The sequence below is a fragment of the Azolla caroliniana genome, unplaced genomic scaffold (assembly GCF_043228905.1).
Source record: "Azolla caroliniana isolate FFs.n. ecotype wild unplaced genomic scaffold, voAzoCaro1.0.p SCAF_2, whole genome shotgun sequence".
NCBI classification, from domain to species: domain Eukaryota; kingdom Viridiplantae; phylum Streptophyta; class Polypodiopsida; order Salviniales; family Salviniaceae; genus Azolla; species Azolla caroliniana.
Genome location: NW_028230437.1, coordinates 12,970,059 through 12,989,942, shown reverse-complemented (window position 1 = coordinate 12,989,942; position 19,884 = coordinate 12,970,059).

Here is a 19,884-nt window from a genome sequence, read left to right as displayed (position 1 = left end):
AAGCCCGGTTACGGTTACGGAACCGGATGAAGATACAGGCCCGGTGAGCGCACTCTCCGGATATGAAGAGTACCCGGCTACGGAGCCGGATGACGAAGACCCGGCTACGGAGCCGGATGATGAATGTACCCGGAGAGAGATCCGGATGCGGGGACATATTTATAAATATGTTTGCCAAGGGCCCTTGAGGCTATATGTGTAAATAGTCCGAAAGTCACATGTGTATAAATATGACTTAGGGCAAACAGTTTATGTTGCTGCTTATTTTTCTGTTTTCACTTAGAGAGAGTGAAGAGAGCAGCCGAGAGAGAGAGAGAGAGAGAGAGAGAGACGAGGAGGTCGTTGCCTCTGTGTATTACCGCCGCCTGTGGCGAAGATAGTGAGCTTAAGGTTGTTGCCTTGAAGCTTCACCATTGTACATCTCTGTTCATAGTGATAGTTGGAGTTTGAGGACTCCCGTGGTTTTTCCCATTTAGGGTTTTCCACGTAAAATATCCTGTGTACTCTTCTCTCTACTGTCTTAGTGTACTTTGTATTTCCTATTTTCTGTGAGTTAATCCTATTTGTCGGTTGTGGCCGAGCACTGTGTGCAACAGAAGTTTAGTGGCCGAAAGGCCCAAGTATGTGAAGTCTGCCAACTCGGGAAGCAACACCGGCTTCCATTCCCCACTTAAAGAAACTGTACCCATAACAAGCTCGACCTTATTCATTTGGATGTATGGGGACCAACACAGAACGTTAGTCTTGGCGGGAGTCGGTATTTCGTCTCCTTCATCGACGACTACAGTCGGAACACATGGATCTACCTCATTGAGCGGAAGAGTGAAGTCTTCGAGTGTTTTCAGAACCTGCAAAGCCTGGTTGAATGGGAAACGGAGAGGAAGATCAAGTGCCTGCGGTTGGATGGTGGAAAAGAATATTTTTCTGTCCAATTCAACAGTTATCTGTAGAAAAAAGGAATTCTGAGAGAGTTCAGTTGCAGATACACACCGGAGCAAAACGGTGTGGCCAAAAGGAAGAACCGGTCGATTGTTGACGCGGCAAGGGCAATGTTGGAGGAGAAGAGCATGCCCCATTTCTACTACGCCGAGGAGGTCCGGACGGCCGTCTATATCCAAAACCGGATCGGTGACAAGGTGTCCGCGCATTAGCTGTATTTTGGACGCAAGCCGAATTTGAGACACCTTCGTATATTCGGTAGCATTGCATATGTGCATGTGCCGGATGAGAAGCGAAGGAAGTTGGATGCAAAGTTGGAGAAATGCATCCTGGTCGATTACTCACATGAGCAAAAGGGGTATAAGTGTTATAACCCCCGGACGAAGTAGGTCCGAGTTAGCCGGGATGTTGAGTTTGATGAGACGGCATCATGGTATGCCTTACCGGCTCCGACTTCCGACCCCGACCCGATACCGGAGGATGAGGCTAGTAAGCATGAATCGGTCTAGATAGAAGATCAAGAACTCAGCAATGTAGAAGAGAGTCTGATCTCATTTCGGTTGAGTGGACCGAATGAGTGGCTGAGTCGGGATGACCAGTCGGATGAGGAACCGGCAAGTAATGGAGGCTCTACCGTGCTCTCCCCGCTCAAGGAACCGAGGAACGGTTCACGCGCAAAGAGAAGGGGAAGAAGAAGATGCCAGAATACGAAACCAGAAACATTGAGTAGGATCAGAGCGAATCCGACTCCGGAAAGGATAAAGGTGGATCTTCGAGAATGAAGTCTGGATCGGCCAAGAAGGGCTTCAAACTAGGTAACGTAAAGATACACCAGTCTTCCTGCCAGAAGAACCCCTTGAAGTGGTACAGGTACAATGAGTACATCACGCATCACTATGTGTAAATGACCAAGGTGGTGGAAGTGCATGAGCCAAAGACCTACGCAAAAGGGGCAAAGGACGCAAATTGGCGTGCCGCTATGAAGGAAGAAATGCGGGCACTCGATGTCAACGACACATGGTGTCACGACCCAAACTTCGAAGACAAGGTCGATTTGGAAGAAAAGAAGATAATAACAAACGAGAAGACGTTTACAAGACAAAAATACAAGAATTTCTATTACAGGAAACCGATATTACAAGGTTGTTGAAGACTGGTGTTGAACCGGAATGGTTCAACACTAAGCAGATCTTCGACTTATATATTGTACATCAGAATGTGCATGATCGCCATTTGGCATACATGTTGTGCACCACTTGGCGTACAGGGTGCATGCCATTTGGCGGTCATCTAATGTGTCTAGTGCTCTAGAGTTCTTGAATAATAATAATATGAAAATGAGTCGGTGCAATGGTTGAAGTGTCAGACCATTGTTTGAAGGTCACGAGTTCAAACCCTGATATTCACATTTTGTGACATCATCCCCTCCTTTGATGACGAGTTCCATGAGTCGCAATGCATGAACTAGGTTTTGGTTTATGGGGATAACGAAGATGAAACTCTTGTATTATCTCATGTTGGGGTCTCGACATTCCTTATGTCCGACGCTCGGCCACAACCGAGATTCTTTTCATACACAGAAAACAGGTAATGAAACGCGACACAAAAGAAAAAAGGAGAGGAGAAATGGTACACAGGAGGTATACGTGGAAAACCCCAAAATAGGGGAAAAACCACGGCAGCCCACCAGCTGCAAACTGTCACTATGCAAAAATATACAACCGTGAGATCACTGAGGCAATGACCTCGTGTTCTCAGATCTTCGCCACAGGCGGTGGTTACAATAGAGGCAACGACCTCGTCTCTCTCTCTCTCTCTCTCTCTCTCTCTCTGTACAGTTGCGCGCTCTAATTTCTACTTGCACCAACAAGAAAGAAGAACAACAAGAATGACAACAACCAACATAAAAGTTTGCCCTAAGTCATATTTATACTAATATGACTTTTCGGCTATTTACAAATGTAGCCTTGATGGGCTTCATCCGGCTCTCCGCAGTCGGGCCTACAACATCCGACTCTCCGCAGTCGGGTACTCCTCATCCGGTTCATACCGGGCCCGCACCATCCGACTCTCCCAGAAGTCGGGTTCTCCTCATCCGGTTCATACCGGGCCTGTACCATCCGACTCTCCCAGAAGTCGGGTACTCCTCATCCGGTTCATACCGGGCCTGCACCATCCGACTCTCCGAAGTCGGGTTCTCCTCATCCGGTTCATACCGGGCCTGCACCATCCGGAGGGACCTGTCTACCAACAAACTCCCCCTTCACTCCGGCATGGGGTGTCTTTCCAGCCCGATCCTCTTCTGGCATGCGTCCAGCTTGTCGGGTGTCAGCACTTTGGTCAGCATATCCGACCCGTTCTCGGCCGTGTGGATCTTCGCCAGTGCGAACTCTTGGTCATCTACCCTTTCCCAAATCCAGTGATACCTCCGCTGGATATGCTTCGTCCGGGAATGGTAGGCCGCATTCTTAACAAGGTGGATGGCACTTTGACTGTCGCAGTAGAGTCGGTATTCCTCTTGCTGGATACCGAGCTCTCCGATGAAGTCCTTCATCCATAATATTTCCTTGCCGGCTTCCACAGCCGCCATGTACTCCGCCTCTGTGGTTGACAATGCAACCGTCTTCTGCAGCCTCGACTGCCACGAGACAGCTCCCCCTGCATATGTCATCACATACCCGGATGTAGACCGGCTGGTATCCACATCAGCCGACATGTCCGAATCGGTGAAACCGTCCAGTTGAGGTTTTCCGGTGCCGAATCGGAGGCACATATTTGAAGTGCCCTTCAAATACCGGAGTATCCACTTGACCGCGATCCAATGCTCCTTGCCGGGATTACTCATGAACCGGCTCACCACTCCGACTGCGTATCCAATGTCCGGTCGGGTACAAACCATTGCGTACATCAAGCTCCCGACGGCAGAGGCATATGGAATCTTCATCATATCTGCCTTCTCTCCTTTTTTCTTCGGGCTTTGCTTGCCGGACAACTTGCAGTTTGCCGGAAGTGTCGATCCGACCGGTTTTGCATCTGACATGTTGAACCGGTGAAGCACCTTTGTCACATACTTCTCCTGTGACAGCCATAGTTGCTTCACTGACCGGTCCCGAATGATGTGCATCCCCAACATCTGTCTTGCCGGACCCAAGTCCTTCATTGAGAAGGTCCAGTTGAGAGCCTTCTTCAGCATCCGTATTTTTCCTTGGTCTCGTCCGACGATCAACATGTCATCCACGTACAGGAGGAGTATCAGGAAGTCCCCTCCTTCGAACTTCTTCACAAACACGCAGTGATCGGCCTGCGTCTTGTGGTACCCTTGATCGGTCATGAAGGAGTCGAACTTCCGATACCATTGCCGAGGAGCCTGCTTCAGTCCGTATAGGCTCTTCTTCAACCGGCATACCAGGTGCTCCTTCCCTTTCTCCACAAATCCTTCCGGTTGCTGCATGTAGATCTCCTCTTCGAGGTCGCCGTGAAGGAATGCCGTCTTCACGTCCAGCTGCTCTACCTTGAGATCCATGCTTGCTGCTATACTCAGCACCGTCCGGATGGAGGTCATCTTTACTACCGGGGCGAATATTTCGTCGAAGTCCACGCCCTTCTTCTGCTGGAACCCCTTCACCACGATCCTGGCTTTGTATCTCGGGGGGTTGCCGGCATCGCCCGGTTTCAACTTGAATACCCACTTGTTTCGGAGTGCCCGCTTTCCTTTCGGCAGCTCCACCAATTCGTACGTATGGTTCTCATGCAGGGAATCCATCTCATCCTGCATGGCACTTAACCATTTTCGGTTGTGGGTGTCAACCTTCGCTTCTTCGAAGCTTTCCGGCTCCCCCTCATCGGTCAGCAGGACATGCTCTGCATCCGGAAATCTCCGGGGCGCCCTTCTCTCTCTGAGAGGATATCTACGTCTTCGGGCTTCGGTAATCGGTTCCTCCATTTGCTCTTCATCCGAATCCGATTCGGGGTCTTGACCGGTTCCGGTCTCAGCTTCCTCTACTTCTTCTTCTGCCGGTTCGGTACCCTCACCGTAACCGGCTGGTTCCTCGAGTGCTAACCGGTCCCTTGCCGGTTGGGTCTGCTCATTGTAGAGTCTATCCTTACCGGTCGACTCGGAGTTCATTATCTTCTCCTCCGACTCCCAGTCGGCGAGCGTCTTGTCCTCCATGAAGATAATATCTCGACTCCGGAATACCTTCTTGTCGACCGGGTCCCACACTCGGTAGCCGAACTCGTCGTCACCGTAACCGAGGAATATGCATGGCCGGGTCTTTGGATCTAGCTTTCCTCTCCGGTCCTTTGCTACATGCACGTACGCGAGACACCCGAACACCCTTAGATGCCGGTAGGACACTTCCTTACCGGTCCATACTCTCTGTGGCGTGTCTCCGTCCAAGGGTACTGAGGGTGATCTGTTTATCACATATGTCGTCGTCGACAGTGCCTCAGCCCAAAACTTCTTGGGTAGTTTTGTATGCGCTAGCATACTCCGGACCCTCTCCATTATGGTCCGGTTCATCCTCTCGGCCAGTCCGTTTAGCTCCGGCGTCTTCGGCACGGTAAATTCGAGCCGGATTCCCTTCGAGCGGCAGTACTCCTCGAACTGCCCCCGGTACTCACCTCCGTTATCTGCTTGAACCACCTTCAGCTTCCTGCCGGTTTCTCTTTCCACTCTCGCGTGGAGCTCTTTGAAGACGGATAACACCTGATCCTTCGTCTTCAGCGGTGTGGCCCACAGCTTCCGGCTGTGGTCATCTATGAACGTCACGAAGTACTGCGCTTCGGCATGTGACTTCGTGTCTACTTGACACACATCCGTATGCACCAGCTCCAGTGGTGCATTGCGTCTCATCGGTGGCCTTGGTCGGAAGGAGGTCCGGTTCTGCTTGCCGGCTAGACAATCAGTGCACTTCTCTAAGTGCACGTTCTTCACTAGAATGAGGTTGTCGTCTCCAAGCCTCTTCATCCCCTTCTCACTCATGTGACATAGCCTCTTGTGCCACAGCTCACCGGCAGTGTCGGAAGCCACGTTCACTTCTTCCGGACATAACCGGGCATTCATCAGGTACAGTGTGTTTACCTTCCGGGCCCGAGCCACAATCAGGCTCCCTTTGCTGAACTTCATGACACCGTTCCGGATGCTACCCGTGTAGCCTTCATCATCTAGCCGACCGGCTGATATCAGGTTCAGACGAACTTCCGGAACGTGTCGGACATCTTTCAACAGCAACTTACATCCGGTTGGTGTTGTCAGCCACACGTCTCCTATGCCGACAATTTGGCATGTTCCTTCATTCCCCATCCGGACACAGCCGTGATCACCGGCTGAGTAGGATGAGAAGCATTTCCGGTCCGGGGTAAGGTGGAACGACGCTCCGGAGTCTACCACCCAGGTCATCTCATCGCCGGCATGGTTTATCTCACTTTCCTCGGTGATGAGCATCAACTCCTCTTCACTTGCCGCAATTGTCGTCGTTCCCTTCCGGTCCGGCCCCCTCCGGTCTTTACCGTTCCGGTCTATACCGTTCCGATTCGGGGTTTGCTTCGAATCGGTACCGTCGGTTTCCTTGTCTTTACGGAAATGCCGACAGTTCTTTTGGAAGTGTCCCGGCTTGCCGCAATAGAAGCAAGTAGGCCTCCCCCTTGACTTTGATCGTGTCCCCGACTTCTCCCGGTTCTGGGGACTACGGTTTCTCTGTCTTCCGCGTTCCGATTCGGTAAGGAGCGCTTTGGAGTCGGAGCTCGTATCTTTGTCTTTCCGACGAGCCTCCTCATCTAGCAAGCTCGACTTTACTCTTGCTAGGGATAGTCGTTTTCCTTCCGGCCTGGCGTTGCCCAAAGTAACAACCAACGTCTCCCAGCTATCCGGGAGGGAACCGAGCAGGAGTAGCGCTAGGACCTCATCGGCAAGAGGTACTTCCAATGATGTTGCCTGGTGAATCAGCCCCTGGAAGGCATTCATATGCTCCGTCATGCTGTGGCCATCTTGGTACCGGAGTCTTACAAGCTTCCGGAATACCGACGCCTGATTGACAGCGTTTTTGTTCTGGAACATTGTGCCGATCTTCTCCCAGAGTTCATGAGCCTTACTCTCTTCATTGAAGTTGTTGTACAGGCTCATGTCGATGAAGCACCGTATGTACGCCGTTGTCTTCATGTGCATCACCTCCCATATCGCAGCGTCGATTTTGTCCGGTCTCTTGTCCCCGAACTGAACCGGCAGCCAGAGGTCTTTAACCACGAGCATGTCCCTCATCTTCGACTTCCACACTGAATAGTTGGAGCCGGTGAGCTTGAACATGCCGCCAAACGATTCGTCCATTTTCAGTGTCGATTTCGCTCTGATACCACTTGTTGGGGTCTCGACGTTCCTTATGTCCGACGCTCGGCCACAACCGAGATTCTTTTCATACACAGAGAACAAGTAATGAAACGCGACACAAAAGAAAAAAGGAGAGGAGAAATGGTACACAGGAGGTATACGTGGAAAACCCCAAAATAGGGGAAAAACCACGGCAGCCCACCAGCTGCAAACTGTCACTATGCAGAAATATACAACCGTGAGATCACTGAGGCAACGACCTCGTGTTCTCAGATCTTCGCCACAGGCGGCGGTTACAACAGAGGCAACGACCTTGTCTCTCTCTCTCTCTCTCTCTCTCTCTCTGTACAGTTGCGCGCTCTAATTTCTACTTGCACCAACAAGAAAGAAGAACAACAAGAATGACAACAACCAACATAAAAGTTTGCCCTAAGTCATATTTATACTAATATGACTTTTCGGCTATTTACAAATGTAGCCTTGATGGGCTTCATCCGGCTCTCTGCAGTCGGGCCTACAGCATCCGACTCTCCGCAGTCGGGTACTCCTCATCCGGTTCATACCGGGCCTGCACCATCCGACTCTCCCAGAAGTCGGGTTCTCCTCATCCGGTTCATACCGGGCCTGTACCATCCAACTCTCCCAGAAGTCGGGTACTCCTCATCCGGTTCATACCGGGCCTGCACCATCCGACTCTCCGAAGTCGGGTTCTCCTCATCCGGTTCATACCGGGCTTGCACCATCCGGAGGGACCTGTCTACCAACAGCTCATAGGCATTAGTAATGTTTGTTGCAGGTTCCCATATCTGATCCGCAGGCGTGTATCCCAGCCAATCTACCAGATAATATAACTTATTGCGGATGACCTTAGAGTCCAAAATAGCTTCTACTTCATATTCAAGTCCTTCAACAAGTTGAACCGGAGGTGGTGGTGCGATAACCCGATTTGGAATAGAACTTGATGTCCATGGTTCTAATAATGAAACATGAAATACTGGATGAAGACGCATATGTGAAGGTAGGTCCAAATGAAATGCAACATCGTTGACTGGATGAGAGATTACAAATGGACCTAGACGTTGGAAATCCAATTTGGCACTTGGTCGAGTAGTTTTCACATTACAACGCAATAACCAGACACGATCACCAACTTTAAACTTAGGGTCTTCAAGTGAAGAATCTAAGCAATGTTTATCCGCCACCTTCTTGTCCTTGGCTTGAGCATGAAGCAAATTGTGAGAAAGGTTGGTTTGAATTTCTTTGAGTTTTTCTAGACGATCTTTGACTGTGGGATTGTTTGAGACTTTTGGACATTCGAGCATCATCCATCGAGGATGATATCCTGTGTTTGCAAAGAACGGAGTGAATCCTGTAGAAGAATGCATTGAATTATTGTAGGAAAATTCTGCTATATGTAAGAAATCCATCCAATCATCTTGTTGATAGTTGATAAAGCAACGGAGATATTGTTCTAATGTTTGATTTGTGCGTTTTGTTTGCCCATCGGTTTGAGGATGGTAGCTTGAAGATAGTTTACGAGAAATTCCAAGGCTCTCAAGTAAGTGTGTCCAAAACTTTGCAATAAATTGTGGTCCACGATCATTAATGATTTCATCTGGAAGGCCATGGTGCTTGAAAACTTCTCGCATAACAAGACTTGTCAATTGTTGACTAGTAAAAGTTTTTCGACATGGAAGAAAATGTGCCATTTTCGTAAAGCGATCCACCACTGTAAGAATTGCATCATAGCCTTGGGAAGATGGGAGATCTGTGATGAAATCGATAGAAATGGATTTCCACGGACCATCTGAAATGGGCAATGGGTGCGAGAAACCATATGGCCGATGTCGAGGCATCTTTGATCAACAACATACATCACAAGTAGAAACATAGTCTATGACAAACTGACGAACCTGAGGCCACCAATAGTTTCGGGTAACTAGCTCTAATGTTTTCAAAACTCTAAAATGTCCAGCTAGCGGTGAATCATGGCAGTGATGCAAGACTTCAAGTCGAAAAGGTCCATCGGGAATATAAGTACGGTTGTTTCGAAAAAGCAACCCATCATGCCAATTGAAGTTCCCATAATCCATGCGAGAAAACTTGGAGCGTGAACAAGAAGCACAATCTTGAACAATGTGGTCTAAAATATCTTGTGTTGTTTCCGGTAATAGAAATTCTTGTATTTTTGTCTTGTAAACATCTTCTCGTTTGTTATTATCTTCTTTTCTTCCAAATCAACCTTGTCTTCGAAGCTTGGGTCGCGACAGTTTGAACCGGAAGGTTCAACACTAAGCAGATCTTCGACTTATATACTGTACATCAGAATGTGCACGATCGCCATTTGGCATATATGTTGTGCGCCACTTGGCGTACAGGGTGCATGCCATTTGGCGGTCATCTAATGTGTCTAGTGCTCTAGAGTTATGAAAATGTATTTATTAATGAAAATGAGTTGGTGCAATGGTTGAAGTGTAATACCATTGTTTGAAGGTCACGAGTTCAAACCTTGATATTCACATTTTGTGACACATGGGACTTAGTTGACCCTCCCTGACACTGTAAACTGATCGGATGTAAGTGGGTGTACAAGGTAAAGTACAATGTTGACGGTTCGGTTAACCGGTACAAGGCCCAGTTAGTGGCGAAGCGATACGCGCAGACCCACGGAATCGACTACAATGAGACCTTCGCTCCAGTAGCAAAGATGACGACGGTTCGTGTGGTGCTGGCGGTTGATGCGGCAAAGGGGTGGCATCTTCACCAGATGGACGTGAAGAATGCATTTCTTAAAGGAGATCTTGAAGAAGAGTTCTTTATGACCCAACCCCCCAGTTTCCAGTCGGAGATCAACAAGTCGGCGGTATGCCGACTGAAGAAGTCACTTTATGGCCTAAAGCAAGCCCCCCGAGCTTGGAATACAAAGATCATGCACCGGTTGCGTAAGATGGGTTTGCGGCCTCCAAGTCTGACTCTTCGTTGTTCATCCGGCAAGGTCAAGACTATCCGGTCTGCATCTTGCTGTATGTTGATGATCTAGTCATCACCGGACCGGGATTCGCTAAAATCGGCCGAGTCAAGTCCCAGCTGTCAGATACATTTGATATGAAGGACTTGGGGGACCTTCACTATTTCCTTGGGATCGAGGTGATCTGAACCCCCGACGGCATATTTCTCTCACAGAGACACTATGTGTTGAATATGTTGTACAAGTTCGGCATGACAGAATGTCGACCTATCTCTACACCCCTGGACCGGAACCAAAAGCTCCGTCCCGACTCCGGACCGGCCTGCGATGAGAAACGGTTCTGACAAATCGTTGGAAGCCTTATATATTTGACAATCACCTGACTCGACATCAGTTATCCGGTCGGCGTGATTAGCCAATACATGCAGAAGCTGACCGTGGAGCTCCTTCTTTGCGGGCATCGAATTTTGCGATATGTGAGCGGCACGAAGGAACGGGGACTGTTATACTGGCATGGTATAACTTGAGAGCTAGTCAGCTACACCGATGCCGATTGGGCCGGGGATGCATCAGATCGCCAATCCACCTCCAGCTATATGTTTTCCCTTGGTAGCGTGGCTATTGTGTGGAACAGCAAAAAGCAGCCAACAATGGCCCTTTCGAGCACTGAGGCTGAATACCAGGGCGCTACCGTTGCCACCTCTGAAGCCATTTGGCTCCGGCAACTACTGCAAGACTTGCGGATCGAGGTGCCGACCCCAATCCTGCTCTACTGCGACAACATAAGCAGCATGCAGCTCGGCAAGAACCCTGTATTCCATGCTCGCACAAAGCAGATAGAAGTGCACTACCACTTCGTGCGTGAGGGTGTTCTGAGTGGTGAAGTCGAACTTTGGTATGTTCATATGGATCGGCAAGTTGCCAACATCTTCACCAAACTGCTCGGATCGGACAAGTTGCAGCACTTCACCGAAATGCTTTGTGTTCAGCATCTCGACGTGCCACATTTGAGGGGGAGAATTAGCAAAGACACCGGAACGGGCAAAGGCAAAGAGACTGTAGATTGCGCTAGTAAGGGAAGAACCGACAAGGGGAGAGACAAGAAAAAGAAAGGAGCCGAGTTGACAAAGGAAGTTGACACATCTGAACAAGTCGGAACTAGCGGCAGTGGCGACAGAGTCAAGAAAGAGAGAGCCGCCAAGACCAGGACATGGTCCGATGTGGTGAAGGGCCTGGAACAGGAAAACGAATCGGGAACAACCGATTCGGACAAGAACTGGAACAAATCGGAGATAGCCGATTCGGTTCAATAGATGGATTCAGAAGAACTGGATCAATTCAAGGCCAAGATGACGAGAAGGCAGCGAAAGTTGACGCCAACACGAAGGAATCGGCGAATCGGCAAGCACCGAAGTCACAACAACGAGGGAGCTGAATTGGGCCTGTTGAACAAACAAGCCGACCGAGGAGGTCAAGGTGCACAGAAACAGAAGGGTCGTGGCAAACGGGACCGGACTGAATAAGGAGCGCGAGCGAGGCGGAGTGACGCTAGAAGGAGCCGGGTGAAGGGACCAGCTGCCATGGAGACTGACACTACGATCCGACCTCAAGTTGAGCTTGAGGGGGAGTGTTGAGCGACAAGCTCAACCGGATCCGGATCGGCTGAATAAGCCTGAGCCGGATTGGCATCCGGAAGGATGAACCAGATCGGTGAGTTGGTGAACTGGGGAGCCGGTTAGCCGATCCATTAGTAACCGGAAGCCTAGTAGCAGCCTAGACTACTAGGAAGTTAATGTCTCATAGTTAGTGTCAGACACTTGTGTGAGCATTGAAGTACACCGTACTTCTGTCAGTCCGTATGGACTTGTATAAAAGTGTTCACTGAACACATAGGATGTACAAACTGAGCATTATTTTTTAATTGAGTTTGTGTGCATTCTCTCTCTATCTCTCCCGTGTACTGCGTATATCCTAAGCTCTCCATTAAACCTATGTTTCTATGTTCGGTTTCCTATTTTCTTCCGCACGCTATTCTTTTACAATAATGTAACGGTAAATAATGACCGTTACAAAAGAGACGACCGTTACACTCTTGTCACATGCACATAATTGTGCATGTGCTCACACATACTCATCCTCACATACTCATTTACTTTACACATACACATCAACCACATCATTACACATACCCTTATACCTCCCTGTATATTCTTACGGGTAACATATTCGTGTGTAGAAACCAAGAACTAGTACACAAACAGAAAACCGTGAAGACATAGAGACACCGACATTTTACGTGTAAAAACCCGAAATGGGAACAAACCACGGGGGTCCACAAACCCCGAGAAAATAGATCACTATAGTCGAGAGGAAGTACAAATACGGAACTAGGAGGCAACGACCTCAAGTTCGCGTTCGTCTAAGAGACGGCTAGAGAGTTAAACTCTCACTCTCTCACTCATGGTTATAGAGGCAACTACCTCGTTCTAACTTTACAATAATGATCAACTACTACTTACTAAAGTTTTCCCTAGTTGGCTATAAACAAAAGCAACTTTTTGGCTATTTACAAGTATAGGCCCCAAGAGGCATTGTAGACTATTAACAATTATAGTCTTCTGAATTACCCTTGTATCCTCGATTTTGGTTTTGGGCCGGCCGAGTTACTCACCAAATCAATTCTTCTCTTCCCATCCGGAGGGACCTATTTCCCAACACCGATCACTTCGATCCCGAGGAAGTAATGAAGGTCATCAATATTCTTCATTTCGAGCTAGGATTTGACGCGACCGATTTCGTCCAGGTCGGCGCCCACGATGACAAGGTCATCCACATAGAGCAATATGCTCACCAGCCCGTTTCGACCTTGCCAGATAAAGAGTGAAGTGTTTGATTTCGATGGAGCAAACCCCATCCAATGTAGTCTCTATGTGATCTTCACGTTCTAGGCACGTGGGGCTTGCTTGAGTCAGTCGGTCCCTCCGGATGGGATCGGGTTATGAATGAAGAGGATCCAGTGAGAATCGCAAGAGATCCGGAAACCGAATCGGATGGACCCGGTGAGAACCGGAAGAGAAGACATATTTGTAAATATGTTTTGAGTAAGCCTATTGAGACTATATTTGTAAATAGCCCTAATTTCATATGAGTATAAATATGACCTAGGGCAATCACAGATATTAGTGTTGTCATATTGTTGTATGTGCATAACTGTTGTATAGAGAGAGAGAGATACAGAGCGATACTCTATTGTAACCGTCGGCTAGCGAAGATACAGAGCTCGAGGTCATTGCCTCTGAGTCTCTGTTTGTACCTTTCTTATATAGTGATAGTTTGGAGTCTGTGGGCTCTCGTGGTTTTTCCCTATTAGGGTTTTCCACGTAAACATCCTGTGTATTCTCTATCGTTGTTTGTGTGTGTACGTGCGTTCATTCCCTACTTCCCATTTCTGCGTTTGATTCTCATCGAAGTGATTCAAGACTCGGTTGTGACCAAGCAATATTCCAACCGAGCAATATTCCGCGCTATTTCTCTTCAATTTGGTAATGGAGCGAACAACACATGAAATGGAAGAATCGTCGGCAGCATGTTCAAGCTCACCGGCTCCAACTACTCAGTGTGGAAGTCGAAGATGAGGGATATGCTGGTGGTTAAAGATCTTTGGTTGCCGGTATAGTTTGGGGACAAGAAACCAAATAAGATCAATGTAGGGACATGGGCGGTGATGCACATGAAGACGACGGCGTACATCCGGTGCTTCATCAACATGAGCTTGTACAACAACTTCAAGAAGAAAGTAAGGCTCATGAACTCTGGGAGAAGATCGGTATCATGTTCTAGAACAAAAATGTCGTTAATCGAGTTTCTATATTTTGGAAGATGGTGCCCTCAACACCCTTGGAAGGAGACTTACCACAGAAAGTATGGACCGGTAAAGATGTATGTTACCAGCATCTGAAGGTGTTTGGCTGTCTCACCTACGTGCATGTAGCAAAGGACAAGAGAGCGAAATTGGATCCGAAGTTCTGGCCATGCATATTCTTTGGATACGGCGATGATGAGTTCGGTTACCGGGTGTCAAATCTGGTAGACAAGAAGGTGTTCCGGAGTCAAAACATAGTCTTCATGGAAGATAGGACCATTACCGACTGGGAGTCGGAGAAGAAGATGATGAAATACAATGAAAAACGGTTTGAAGACACAAGGACCTACCCAGTTGAAAACTGGATGTTGGCCGGTGAAAACTGGATGTTGGCCGGAAACCGGATGACACTCGACGAACTGGCCGAATACGGACAAGAAACCGAACCGACCAAAGAAGAAGAAGAAGAAGACACTGGAACCGGACAAGACCTCGAATCGGATTCCGAAGACCAAAGATGGAGATACCCTCTCAGGGAGAGAAGAGGCCCCCTGAGATTTCTGGTTGCAGAGCACGTATTGCTGACCAACGAGAGGGAGCCAGAAATCTTCGAAGAAGCAAAGAAAGACACCCACAACTGCAAGTGGTTGAGTGCCATGCAGGATGAGATGGATTCCCTGCATGAGAACCACACGTATGAACTGACGAAGTTGCCGAAAGGAAAGAGAGCACTCCAAAACAAGTGGGTGTACAAGCTAAAATCGGGAGATGCCAGAAACCCACCGAGATACAAAGCTCAGATCGTGGTGAAGGGGTTCCAGCAAAAGAAAGGACTAGATTTCGACGAGATCTTTTCCCTAGTAGTTAAGATGACTTCCATTCGGACAGTGCTGAGCATAGAGGCAAGCATGGACCTCGAGGTAGAGCAACTAGACATAAAGTTGACGTTCCTCCATGGTGACCTCGAAGAGGAGATCTACATGCAGCAGCCAGAAGGATTTGTGAAGAAAGGGAAGGAGCATTTGGTGTGTCGGTTGAAGAAGAGCTTATACGGACTGAAGCAAGCTCCCCGACAATGGTATCGGAAGTTCGACTCCTTCATGACTGACCAGGCATACCACAAGAAACAAGATGACCACTATATATTTGTGAAGAATTTCGACGGAGGATGTTACCGACTGGCAGGAAGGCTTAAGGAGATCCAAACCAGAGTGTGAAAAGGAATAGTTTATTCGGGAACTGTTGTAATTAGTAGTCTTAAAATATATAGTAATATATGAGAAGATGTGGACGGACGAACCGGAATCGGTATGCCGATCAGGATCCGGACCGATCCCGAAAAGGTGCTAGTTAGCACCATTTTGTATTTCGCACCGGAGACCTATATAAAGGCCCGGTTACAATGTAATCGAGAGCGGATAATTAATAGAACTTATTGCTTTAATCTTTAAACATTGATTACCGTTCTGTACTCATTGTTATATCTTATGTGTATTAATGATGTGTTGCTAAGTAATCGATTAAGGTCAAATTAAGCGTTGTGCCCTAAGTCATCTTGCCGTAACACCCTTTGGTGAAGTGTCTTAAGTGGACACCCTGTGTTAGGCTGTTGTCCGGACCTAGGATTAAAACAGTTTTTGGCGACCACGATTCCTGCACAATCACAGTGAACATCGGCGGGAATGGATGACTAGGCCAACAGACGACCCGGTTACTGAGAGAGCACGAAGACTTGCTGAATGAAGAAGGCGGCGAGAGGCTTTCCAGCAAGCAACAGAAGAAATCCGAACAGATCGATCATTTTCCAAAGTGATCCGGAAAGTGGCGGAGGAGTCGCTTTGTTTGCAACAAAACGCCTACCCGGACGAAGGAAGCAGCTTAAGCAGTCTCCGGGAAGCGAAATCCCTTCTCCGGGCCTTGGCCGGAAGAGACGCCGAATCCGAAGCATTTTCAGCGCTGGAATCGGATTCGGAAGGGGGTTACGGCGCGCACACGAACTATCGCAGCAGTAACGACACCCTAGGAGGACTGGAGGAAGAGGAGTCGGATACAATACCGACACTGGAACCAGAGTTGGCAGACCGGGAACCCCACGCACTAGACATGCTCTCTCAGTAGTAACGACACCCCAGGAAGACGTGCTCTCTCTCAAGAAGGGGGTTACGGCGCGCACACGAACTATCGCAGCAGTAACGACACCCCAGGAGGACCGGAGGATGAGGAGTCGGATACAGTACCGACACTGGAACCAGAGTTAGCAGACCGGGAACCCCTCGCACTAGACGTGGAGCAACCTCCGGAGATGGAAGAAGACAAAGAAAGACCTCCGACACCGGAAGTCGAGCCGGAAACACCAAGGGAAGACCGGCAAAGACCTCCAATGCCGATGGAACAGCAAGAAAGACCACTGAAAACGCCAGCCCGTGTACCGACACCGGACGACGACATGTCGTTCCAGTACTCCAAGTATCGGGATGACCCGGACGCGGAGGCTCATGTTCACGTGTTTCAAAAAACATGGGAAGCGAACCATGTGTCACAACGGTTAACCGCGGTCGAAGAGGAACGATCTAAGATAGCCGAATTCGGCGTGACATTTGAAGGACCGGCCGCCAGATGGCACCGGACGCAGGATCGCAACACCATCACCACCTTTGCGGACCTGAAAGATAAATTCTTGCACTTCTTTCAGAAGGAGCTGAACCAGAGAGAAATGGTGGGCCTATTTTATACCATCCGGTAGGACCCCGAGGAGAGCATCCCGCAGTTTGTCATCCAGTTTCAACGAATGCACAGTCAGCTTACCCACGAACCTCCGAAGGAAGAAACACGGGCTATATTTTTAGCCGCGCTCCGGGAACCTCTACGAAGGTATGCACAGTCATCGACTTTTGCACAAGCACCGTCGACCGGGTTAGAGAAATGGAGAAAACGAGATCTTGGCTAACAATGGGAGCCCTCCAACGAGCGTTACCAACCGATGAGGATCTCCGGTTCCGGCAAGCAATCCAATGCACGACCTGCTTGAATTCCGGACACTCGGCACTGGAGTGCACCATGCGGACGCATTGCTTACTCTGCCAATCTACGAGCCACACGATGGACCGGTGCGAATATAACTTATTGAATTGGCAAGCACCACCAGTCCAGCAAATTGAGCCACGTAGTAGCCGTGACGAAGAAGACGAACGCTGGCGGCAAGAGGAGCGATATCGACCGGTACAGGATGTCCGGTACGGCGATCGGCAAGACAACTATGATCGGTACGAGAGATATGACAGGTATCGTGATTACAATGGATAGTACGAGCATCACAACCTTGATCACTCCCCCGGGTATCACCAACGACGGGAAGATTACGGGAGATATAACGACCAACCCCGGCAAGGGTACTGCAACAAAAAGAACTTTAATAAAAAACGGCATTTCAAAAATGGGAGCCACCCACGTGAACCAGAAAAAGGTGCCTCAAGCAGCCAACCGGACCAGAGCCCCGCGGTTATCAGAGGTCCTCCACCGGGTACAGGAAACAATCCCGAATCCAACAATACCTGGAAAGCATATTGCTATTATTGCCGGCAAGAAGGACATTATAGTAATCAATGTCCGACAAAGAGCTATGATAAGCGACCGACAGTAGACATGGTAGTCGCCGAAGTTGCAGACCTACAACAGGTCACCACAAGGTCGAAGGGCAAGACGACGGAATGGGAGACACAAGAGGCCATCCGGGAACAGGCAATGGAATGGGTGAAAAAGGAAAATGAGCGAAACGTAGCAGAACTTGCGCAGCAAAAGGAGAACAGCAAAGAGCTCGCTGGCGGCAGTCAGTCTGAAAACGCGACATGGCAGGCATTGCAGGAATGCCAAATCATGTTGCCGTTAGGACGACTCTTGCAGCTAGTACCAAGATTCACAGAAGGACTCAAGCCCGGCATGACGACATGCAACACACTACCGGCTCCGGCATTCTTCTCAAATCCAGAGGAGGGACCGGCGGTGGTGGACACCAACAGTCCGGCAATTACTGCCATTGTGAAAGGGAAAGAACTCCCCGGCACGATAATAGACGGAGGCTCCAGCGTTAATGTAATAAGCCTCCGGACGTGCGATGCTCTTGGAATCCAAGAGTGGGAGCCATGTCCGTTCTGGCTCCGAATGGTGGACACAAGCTCGGTGCGACCGATAGGATTAATACTGAACTTAGAAGTAACCATCGGGGGCCACACATTCTGAATCTCAGCCGTAGTTCTCCAGTTGCAGGCTCAAGGAGCGTACCCATTATTGTTGGGATGCCCTTGGTTAAAGACGGCACACATCAAGCAGAACTGGAGGAGGAATATGATTACGTTCCGACGAGGAAAAGCGAAGGTACGGGTACCAACACAACCAAGGAAGGGTACCGGCAAGGATTTGACACCATTATATGCGGAGTGCGTCAATATGCTGGAAGGATTAGCACACGAAGAAGAAGATCAGTACTTGCAAGAGAACCCGAAGATTGTACCCCTATTCGAAATTGACGTTGCCGAAGCGGTATCACCCTACTTACTGCAAACCGGACGGAACCGGATAAAGAAGCAATCCAGGAGTTACGGCAAGCACAGGAGGCGTTGGAAAGAGAAATGGCCATATCACAGTGCGTAAAAGCGTCTCAATTAGAAGAGGTAAATCTAGGAACGGCGGAGGAGGCAAAACCGGTGCACGCCGCCAAAGAAATGAATGCAGATAACAAAACGGCGATAATCACACTCCTCAACGAGTTTCGCGACGTATTTGCCTGGTCGTATGAGGATATGAGAGGGCTGGATCCTCAGTTGTATCAGCACCAGATACATCTGAGCAAAGACGCCAAGCCGGTAGCACAGCGTCGGTACCGGATGAACCCAAACTACGCTGCCAAAGTCAAGGAGGAAATCGACAAATTGTTGAGGGTTGGCTTCATCCGTCCCATAAAGAAATCTACATGGTTGAGCCCGATCGTAGTCATACTGAAGAGGAACGGCAAAATTAGAGTTTGTGTTGACTACCGGAAGCTCAATGCGGCAACGATAACAGATGCATTTCCACTTCCGTTTACGGATGGAGTTTTGGATGCCGTCGCCGGCCATGAAGTCTACAATTTCTTAGACGGATTCAGCGGGTATAATCAGATCCGGATGCACCCTAATGATAAAGAGAAAACGGCTTTCGTCACCGAATGGGGAGTGTTTGTTGCCGTGGTGATGATGTTCGGACTGAAAACGGCACCCACAACATTCCAACGGATCATCATGGAGATCTTTGGCGAATACATACCGGCTTTTATGCAGGTGTTCCTTGATGACTTCACCATCTATAGCCGAGAAGAAGATGATTTGCAGCACCTCAGACTATGTCTAGAGAAGTGTAGGGCGTACCGGCTAAGCCTGAATCCGGCGAAGTGTGTATTTGGAGTGTCCAGCGGAACGCTACTAGGGCATATTGTGAGAAAGGAAGGCATTGCCGTAGATCCGGCAAAATTCTTATATGAATGCATTTGGTGCCAGTACGGATGCCCCATAGAGCTGATAAGCGACCAAGGAGGGGAATTTCTTGGACAGGTAGTGGAGAGCTTGACGTCATTCTATGCGGTAATTCATAAACGGAGCACCCTGTACTACCCACAAGCCAACGGATTAGCGGATTCAACAAACAAAACGCTATAGAATATCCTGCGCAAGATCGTCAATGAAAATCGGATAGATTGGGACACGAAGCTGCACAGTGCGCTCTGGGCTTACAGGACAACGTACAAAACAAGCATCCAAA